At 46.0% G+C, this 9,838-nt stretch overlaps 1 non-coding gene across 1 annotated transcript; it reads left to right on the top strand.

The window, feature by feature from the left end:
• Nucleotides 1-9,378: 9,378 nt before the first annotated feature.
• Nucleotides 9,379-9,461, top strand: TRNAL-UAA (transfer RNA leucine (anticodon UAA)). The gene has a single exon. It is a non-coding gene; the product is annotated as a tRNA-Leu (tRNA).
• The last annotated feature ends 377 nt before the right edge of the window (nt 9,462-9,838 follow it).

The following is a 9,838-nucleotide window of genomic DNA, read 5'->3' as shown; positions in this document are numbered from 1 at the left end:
AAAGCCGTTTAAGTAGGTAACAGCCGGACAGCTGGGTGCAACCATGCGATGGAGGCGTTTGTCTCTATTTGCAGGCAAGCTGTGTATGTGTTTCCATTTTGCTCAACTTTTGCTGCTTGTTTATTTAGTTAATAAGAGGCAGCAATCTGCCTCTTACAGCCATGCAAACAGCAGAGCAGAGAGTGCTCGAAGAAGGGCTTTTGTTAAACACTTGCTGGCCTTATGGCACCAGTTGTGTTTCACCTGCTGTGGGAGAGAGGTGGAGGGAAACCACTTGCCTCTAACAAAGCCTTTTTTCTAGTGGGGCATGTCCTGTTTCTCTCCATCAGCCTGGGTACAGGACTAATATGTTCCCATTCCTGGGTTGGGGTTGTGTCAGTATCAAGAGAGTGGGTGATGTGTCACCAGCGCCCTGCATCTCGCATCCCATTCGTGGCAGCCAGACTGGTGTTGCCAAAGTGTTTGTGTGGCTGTCCCTCAGGAGATGAACAGGAGGAGGTGACCAGATCTTTTTATCCATCCATGTTAGTGCTTTAAAGAAAGAAAGGAGAAAGAATGCAGTGTGGCCAGCTGCTGCAAAAAATCTCCCTTATCCATCTCTACAGAAGGTCTAATGTTGCATTTTGGGAAAACACTCTGCCAATGTCTTGTCTTCTGCTTCTGCACCTAGCAGTCCTTTCTGAATTTTTAAGTGTTAGTCTTACTGCCTCCTGCTTTTATCAGTCAGCCTTAGGTGTCCCAGATGCTACTTGGGAGTGAAACACAGCTGCTGCTTTTGTGAGCTACCAATCTTCTCCTTTTGTGGCAAAGATGCTCATTGCTAGCAACACCAGCCGTCCTGCCATGGCCTTGTGCTGCAGGCATTTATGAAACAAAAGATGGACTGAGATACATGAAGTCATTTTAGGGGGCCATCAGGCAAGCAAGAGATGCTGACCTCCGATTCTGGATGTGTATTGCAGGCATACGCTGAAGGACTCTGACTGTGCTTCCTCCTTACGGCGTAAACCATCATCTCGTCCCAACACCTTCAGTGCCAGCATTTTACAGCGTGCGCTTTGGATGTCTGAATTGCTGGTCTGGCTGTATAATTTCTAGCACTCTCCACAGAAATTCCATTTTTACAGAACAGGTCTTTGCATCAGGTTCTTCAACACATCTGTGTTTTCTTTCCCAGCCCTTTTGCTGCTCTTATCTGGATCATTTCTTCCCACGGTGCTCTGAGTACCTTCCTGCAGTGTGAGGGGCTTGGATAGTAAATGAAAGAGCAAAGAGAGGGAATCTCCTTGGGAGCTCTCTGAAATTAAACAGGGGAAGGAACAGTGAATGTCTCTCAGCGGGCCCTGACCCAGAGACCGCTGGAGGCAGCAGAAATCTCCTGCAAAATACTATTTGTAGTCCCAGTTGTCTAGAGAATTCATTAGGGACCCCAGCCCCATCGTGCTAGGTGTTGTACGAACACAGAGCAAGAAAGAACATGCACACACATACATGCATCACTTCTTGCCTGTATACATGCTAAATCAGATGCTTTTGGATCTTAAGTTTCACTGTCTGTTATGAATTCGCAGGTCCTCTTGGAGCACAAAGGAACAAATGCCACCCAGTCTATCCTGCACTTAGTGCTAATTAGGAGGTTTTTAGGACATGCATTTTAAGGTGTTACCAATTTACTCAATTGTGGACCAAGACCAAAGCTGTTATTTGCTTTGTCATAGCAATTGAAAGCCAGATAAACAAGTACTGGTGTCTTATCACTCCTTCCCCTGTGCTTTAGCACAGCTGTGTAGCAAAATAATAATAATTTCATTGTCTACTTTCCAAAACTCTACATTTAAAGCAGATCATAAAAAAATCTCCACATGGTTTACTTTGCCTTATTATTACAAAATCAGGCTGTAAATCCCAGAAGAAAGAGTATATCTTACTTTAAAATACTCAGACACACAAAAAAACCCCAAGCAAAAGACAGCAGATGAATGAATGAAATATGCTAGAGTTTGTCTGTCTGATGTTTATGATCAGCAGTTTTGAAGGAAGCCATGGGAGGTAAGTGCTTGATGGCCACAGGTCTTCAGAGGAATTTCGTATTCATTTCACTGTGGCTCTTCTAAAAACTGAGTGTAAAAAAAAAAAACTTAGCTGAAGAGAAATATCAGAAATTTAAATATTTTTTTTTAATCTGTCTTTTCAACTTTGGAAATTACTTTTCCAGTTTCCCAGAAAGCCACCAACCCTATGGCTTGGGATAGCTTTCCTGTGTTGTAAACTGTTCTGGTGGCCCGCTCCACCTTGAGATGGCCTGGCCCCTCAGAGGCCTCTGTTCAGCAGGAGGAGCAAAGTACTGGAAGGACAGGAACCAAGCTGATGGGCAGGAAGTGGAGCAGGAAAAACAAAATGAAGATTCTCATACACCAGACAGAGGATCATCACTGGAGCTGAAGCTGTGGAACACCTAGAAGAGACTTCACAGGTTTGCCCTCCTCCCCATCCTTCTCTTCTGTGAGACTTTTATCCTGCTCCTTGGTAATATGAACATGAGATAAAAGGCAACAAATGAAAACACAAATGCACATGGTCCATGTGCCCTCTTGTCAGGCAGTGGTAAGCTTGCAGAAGCAGGTGAGATCTCAGCCTTCAGCAGTTCCCTTCAAAGGTCACATCTAATTAGGAGGATCCTGGATTTTGACTTTATTCATGTTTTTAGCAAGTTGGTCTCTTCCAAGACAGCAAAGAAGTCCAGCTGGGAACCCATATGGGAAAAATATGTAAATTCTGTAAACTTGTTATCCCTAGAAAACTTATTGTATGCACTATGTGCAAGCTCACTCTATACACCTACTCTTCACCACAACCTGATTTTAGACATTGCATGACAGATAGTCCCACTGATACTTGTCAGGATTTCTATATATCTGCTTGGAGTCCACCGTAAGGCAGCTGGTGCTCTTTTAGAGAGAAAAAGGTTTTCCTGGTCTTTCCATAACTTTTTGCCCATAGTGGCCTCAGTCATCACTAATTTCTGCATGGCCTCCATGGGTGGAGGATCAAACTCATCCTTCTCTGATTACTTGTTGGAAAATGCAACCCAGGTACTTGGAGACTATCACCAGCAGCTTCCTTTAACGCCCTGGCAGTGGTGTTGCACCTTGGCATAGTCCAAGATTCTGTGTTGTGTTGGACTGAGTTGCAACTTTAACACTATTTAATTGAACACAGCAGATGTGGCCAGTTACTGCAGCACAGATGGTGGGAGGTAATTTACAAAGGTATTGGAAGCCTGCTTGGGGTAGGTACCCATATTGTCAGAAACACAGATTGAGGAAAGCAGACAGGTCTTTTTCTTCTTTTGCTTCTGCTGTAAGCAGGTTAGCAGTGGGCACGGTGGTGCCTCCTGGCACCAGGAAACACTTGATCTCTAGCTGAGATAAAGCTACAGCTACAGACACACGCACTTGAGCTAATCTAGGGGTGTTAAGAGGATGGCAAAACTGCATTTTAATCCTACCTCAGGGCTGCTCACAGGTAGAGGCATGTATGTGCTGATAGCACTGCGTGAATGTGCATCTAGGTCTCAGACCATGCTAATTCCAGGCATGGAGCGATGCGCTCCAAGCTGAGATCACTGACACCTGAAGGAGGGTACCCCCAGCCCACGAGAGATGCTGGTACACTGCCAGCTAGGTGCTTACCTTGATAAAACTGTATCTCTCCCACTTCCTACATCCATTCACTTGTCAAGAGCAAAGACTCGTTTTAACACTGTGGATTCTAAATTTTCTCTGATGTAATTATTGTTTGACACTGCAGCCCTTCCAAGCACCTTACATAAGGAAAAAGAGAGAATTAAATATGAGAAGCCTAAAAATAAAACTATTAAAAGGAGACAGAAGCTGTCTTGTGAGCAGCAGGAATGATGTGGTGCCTCTGGGAGAGGATATGTTGCGCCAAAGGAGATGTTCTGCTTTTAGGCTGTGCCTTTTATTATATTTCAGTGAAGTTTTGTGCTTTTCTGAAGTTCTTAGGTGCAGCGCTTTTAGAAATGAGCCTGTTCTTTCTCTTTGCTCTTGCAGAAAACGTGACTTTCATACCATTTCCCAAGCCAATCTTCTTTCACAGACTGCAGCCAAAATTTCCCTTCCCTAATTAACCTGGAATGGTTTTTGAAGAAGTTTCAGCTGCAGAGAACACCAAATTTAGCTCTTAGCCTGGAGCCAAGCTCTAGGCTAAAAAACACATGTCAGTTTAGGAATTCATGCAGATGCACCTTGACATCTGGGATGTGGTATGTCGCCTGCACACTTCCCCATTGAGAAAACAAGCAGTAGCGGGCACTGCTGACGCTACAGGTGGAGCACAAAAGCTTTTTCCCATTCATTCCAATGCTTTTGTCCAAGCAACATAAATAATTTCAGGAGACTTTTCTGACATATGCAAGCCTCTTCTGTTGGTATTTGTCCATGTGATAACTCAATTGCCTCGTTTCCCATTTGGATTGATTCTGAGAGTAGTATGCTCCAGTTTCCTAGGTTATGAACATGTAGGTAATGGAGTTCTTTTGAGCCTGTGTTTACCATGGCTAGCTCCTCTGTCATGTGAAAAGGCAGCCAAAAATATGCAACACACATTTTGCTAGTGTTATTTTGGAGTGCCCTTGATATAGCCTGGTTTATACGTGTCTGCTGACCAGTAGATGCTGAACATTAGGTATGGAGAGGAGGGCTGGAAGGGCTCTTCAGAGATCATGTGCCTCAAGTCAGGATCAGTCAGATTTCTTTCTCTACATTGACTCTACAAAAAACTGAGGATGACTGCATTAGGCAAGAATAGATGAACACACACTAAATGTCTCATTTACATCAGGTCCCTTTATGACTCCATGATTTGGGCACACAGCATCTGAGGCATCAGTATCACAGCACTGTGATCCTCGATGTGTTCTTGAGCTTTCGCTTCTGCACAGCTGTGACTCATTTTCTCTGTGCTGTAAGTGATGATGTTCGGAAGAAGCATGGAACAGCGACAGGGAAAGATGGGTCCACGATGGCATCTTTCACAAAATCTAATACAGACTGCACAAAAGTAAAGCCTTGATGAGCTACATGTGCATCCTGTCCAGAGTATCTATGGGAACACTTGAATGAGGGTAGGTGATGACTGTGAAATGCTGAACCATCATCATTCACTCCAGACGTCTCATTATGAGCCCATTCAAAACCAAAATAGAAACAATGATGTGAAGCCTAGGTACTTTGAGTCCTCAGGATTAATTTTTTGAGACCTGTCTGTTGTCCAAGAAATATTTGTGTAAAAGAACTGGGAGAATAATTTAGACTAGCAAAAGCTTGTGGAAAATTATAAAAATCTTGGAGATCACTCCTGAACAGGAGAAAGTAGACTGATGTATTATTTGCTATGACGTACCTCTTTAGCTCTGGTAGCTGCATTGCTTTTGGTTTGATGGAGGTTTGTTTATTTTTTTTTTAAAGAACTTACTGAACAAAGAAAACGTGTTTTCCCTCTGTTATAAATAACATCCTGTAATTGCACAACCCCATTGGTTATTAATCCAGTCTGTGGCTGTCTTTGGTTGTCTTTGGTTTTCTGGCCAAATACCAGTATTTGCAAGCTTCATGGAAAGTCTTTCCTCTCAAGCTATAGAGCACCATAAGGTTTGTAATTCCACAGGGGCTGACTTGAGCCAACAAGCAGCAGGGCACCATGTCAAATTTTGCATAGTATAAGCTTTCACCTACAGGAATGCAACATGTATGTTTTAGTAATTTTGTAAAAAAAACCCTCTGAATATAAAGTGAGGCTGGTATGATTTCCTGAACTGCCTCTCAAGAGAGAGCAAAGATAGAAAGGAAGAGTGATCTTCTTCTGAGCTTGCTTGCCTGTTTATTCTTAAACCTACTGAGGACCCGTTAAATAGTAATGCTACCTTGTTCGACACATTTTGTCAATGAACTCCAGCTACTCTCAAAACGTGGTCATTTACAGTTGAATGTGGGACATCTATAGTGTATTTAAAACCTGACAAAATCCAAGAAGCTTCCTCATTAATTGCTACATGAACACAACACAGGAGCCCTGTTGCTATAAGCAGCAAGAAGTTTCCCCTCACCAGGCCTGTTGTACAAGGTGGAGACAAGCTGTCCTCTCTCACTTAACCTAAGGTGACCTTGGTTGGGCAGCTTTGTACCAAACATCTGAGTCATAGCACTCCTGATGGTTGTAACCCACACACTGAACGGCTCTTATAGCAGGCATAAGTCCTAAGAGGAGCACAGAGGAGAACCCCATACTACTTTTTCTCTTTTTTAACTAGTTACTAAAGTCATGACACAGAGATTCTTTTTGTCCCTGCATCAGTAAAGTGGAGAAGTTTTCGCCTGAATTCTCTTAAAGTGCCATTTTTACTAAGCCTTGCTCATAACTTTAAGGTTTTGGATTTTTTCTTTTTCTTAATTACTATTCAGCCGCTCTCCAGCTGTAGTATTAACATGTGGGATGGCGGTTGCCTCCAGTGGCTGTTTAAATTGAGCACAGATCTACTGAATAGGCACTGAGTGTCAGGAGATCTCTTTTGGAGGGAGAAAAGGTGAAAGGAGAAACTACTTTCCAGTCAACATTGTCAATGCATTTCTGAAGCAAAGGACGACACCTTTCTGTCTTCAGGATATTAGTAATCTCTTTCTCTTATAGAACATGTGTTCTGAAAACCTGTGACCATGTCACCTTCATGCTGTGGTTTCATGGGGATACTGCAAGTGAGGTACAGCCAGTCTGGCTTGGGATGGCATAGGAGACATCCAACTCACTACAGACAATTCATCTGATACTACAAACCCCTTGGAGGCAAGGCGTACTCCAGACCCAATGAAGTGACAGCCAGCACTCTCTGCACTTTTGCAGGTGAATCCAACCCGCCTCGTGGATGATGCACAGCCATGGAAGACCCTGGGAAGCATCTACTTGGGGCTGCATTTTTAAATACAGTCAAGTTGTGCTGGTGACCTCCTTGCAGAAGTGCCACAGTAAGTTTGAACCAGACAAGGGAATCTGAGCCGCTCCTATGCCAGTGCCTCTGTAAGCTGCACATGGAGATCGTTCTGAAGGTTCAGCAACAGTGGTGCAACAACAAACTGATATCTCATTGCCCTGCACCTTGTCTGAGCCTCCCTGTGGCAGCGCAAATGCCAACCAAAGCGTCAGCAGCGAGAGGGCTCTGGAAAGGCTGAAGAGGCTGAGGCGCTTTGGGAGGAAGGGCAAGGAGTGCCCAGTAGCAGGGTTTTGCTCAGGGTGGCCTCAGCACAGTTCGTTGGCGTGGCCTGCTCCTAGCTCAGCAGGATGGATAGGCTCAGCTCCTCATATGGGTGCAACGCGGCTATTAGGTGCTGGAGGCTGTTTCAACACAGAGATTTATGGTGAGCTCAGGGGAGACTTGGAGGGTATTGTGGCTGGGAGAGAGTGGTCCCTGGAAAGACCTGCTGCAGCCCTTGCTGTTCTGGGCCAACGTCCCCTTTCCTTGCGTGTTCTGGCAGGATGCCACAGAGCAGGAAGCATCAGTCAAACCTGCTCTCTCACACATCCATACCACTCCCTCCATGCATGCCTCAAATCTGCACTGGAGCTCAATTCCACCACTTTATTCATCCCTCAGGCTGCCAATTCAAGTAGCATTTCCCAGCCAGGACCCAAAGGGTTAAGGTAGGATGTTAACTTCAAAACTGGGCTCTATGGGCACTACGGGAATCTGAGCAGTGCAGGTCACAGACATCCTTGCGGGCAGGTCCCTTCTCTCCATGCTGTGAAGAGCAGACGTAGCGTAAAAGCTTCCTTTCGGAGAGGGCATGATTAATCTTTGCTTCTTAGAGAATGACAAATATATTATATTCGCTGACATGCACACGCATTCTCTTTGCCTGATGGGTGACCCCTGTCTTAATGCCAAGCGTGCAAGGTCCAGCTCTGTAAACGAAGAGGAGAGCTTTGTAAGCTCATTAATGCTTTGAAGTCACTCATTAGGAGCAGATTCCTCGGGAGCTGGCGAGCGCAACACGCTTGGTGAGCATGGCTTCACTTCATATTAATGTGGGTGCTGCAGCTGGAGGCATCCAGTGAGGCTGAGCTGCGGTTCTGCGCACACAGACCGGCATAGTAGGTAGCTGTGACTGTAATTTGAAGGACAAAGGGAAGCAGGGAAAGTTGCTGTTCCCTCTTGGCACCTAAAGGGGTAAATTTTCCTCCTGGCAGATTTTTGCATGTGAATAGGTTGACCCAATCCTCTGTTGAGCTGAGGACCTGCAGCATCCTCCAGTGGGATGCCTGGGATTCTTCTTTCTTTCTTCCTAGCACTCCTGAATTATCTCTGGAGGCCATGGCAACCCCTCCTGACTGATGGAGCTCTGTGTCACTCTCTTTCGAGACCTGGAAATGCTCCTTTTTCTGGCCAGTGCCTCTTACCTCTACAGCAGCCAACTGCAAGCCCTCCAAGCAGCTCAGCTACCCCAGGGCACAGTGGTGAGCAGCGTCTGGGGAAGCGAGGAGGGAATTGCTCTCATCTTCAAGCAGGACAGAGCCAGGACAGCCTGGCCAAGCGTGTCTCCAGCAGACAGGATCCTTTGTTGAAAAGGCCTGGCCAGGTTTCTCTGTGTGATAGCATCCCTACGTGAAAGTGCTGACCTGGGAAGAGTGAGAATGGCTGAAATCAGAGGTAGAAATTATTGGACTCCTGTGGCTTAAGGGCTAAAGACCTCCTGCACATAGGTACTTGGGGGCTGTGGGTTTGAATCCTGTGTGAATCAAAAGAAGTTTTTATGTTAGTATTTTTTTTTTTTATTTTCCCCAGATGGCAGCTGTACTTCACACCAAAGGAGAAAGAAAAATCCTTCTGTTCCACTGTCTTTCGCAGCTAAATGCCCTAGTAAAGTCCCATATGTGGACTGGAGGGGGTGTGAGGAGTGAGACCCGAGGTGCAAGGACAGTGCTTTCACCATGTGGTGTGTCTGGCTGAGTGCTGTTGGGCTTTCAGAGCAGCTCCCTTCCCCTTGGGAACCCACTGGGGTCAAGCTGAGACCCTCCAGAGATGCCCTTCCTGCACCAGGGTCTCTAGCGGCATTATCACCGGTGACTGTGGTCCTTGCATGAGGAGCTAGTGTGGCTCATAGGGGCTGTGCTGTCCTCCATGGCCCACAAGACCTGGTGTCTCCCAATGAGCTGTTCTACCAGTTTTCTGAGGACATAACAGAAAGCAGTGAGGAGGGAAAGGTGTTGCTGATCTTGGGAAGTGTCACAGATTGGGACCTTGAGGGCTTGCTGAGGTATATGTTAGCCAGGGGAGGAGATGCTGGGCCAGAGGAGAGCTTATGGTCCACCAGGATGGCCGAGTGGTGAAGGCGTTGGACTTAAGATCCAATGGGCACATGCCCGCGTGGGTTCGAACCCCACTTCTGGTAGGAGCCTCCTTTTTCTCTCAGTCCAAAGCCCCCACCCCAGCTTGCAGAACATCAGTTCAGAGCAGGGATGGGAGATCTGGGCCCTGTGCCCAGGGACCCAAGGCCATTCAGTGCCTCAGTGTGAGGACCCTGGTGGGACTGAGCCACCCTACCTTGCAGGCTGAACATGTAAAGAGATGAGCCAGTCCCTCTGGCACACTGGTTACAGCTCTCATCCTTCATGTAGGGAGTGCTGACACTGTCACCGGCTTGAATCCCACATGATCCCAAAATAGCAGCTTGTTTTTCCCATGGCAGAAATAGAAAAACCTCACTACCCTGAAGGGGCAAGAAAAGCTGTTGAGCTCTGAACAGCTCAGGCAAGTCACAGGTGGAAA

The sequence above is a fragment of the Opisthocomus hoazin genome, chromosome 11 (genome assembly GCF_030867145.1).
Source record: "Opisthocomus hoazin isolate bOpiHoa1 chromosome 11, bOpiHoa1.hap1, whole genome shotgun sequence".
Taxonomy (NCBI): domain Eukaryota; kingdom Metazoa; phylum Chordata; class Aves; order Opisthocomiformes; family Opisthocomidae; genus Opisthocomus; species Opisthocomus hoazin.
This window is presented reverse-complemented; position numbering and strand designations above follow the sequence as displayed.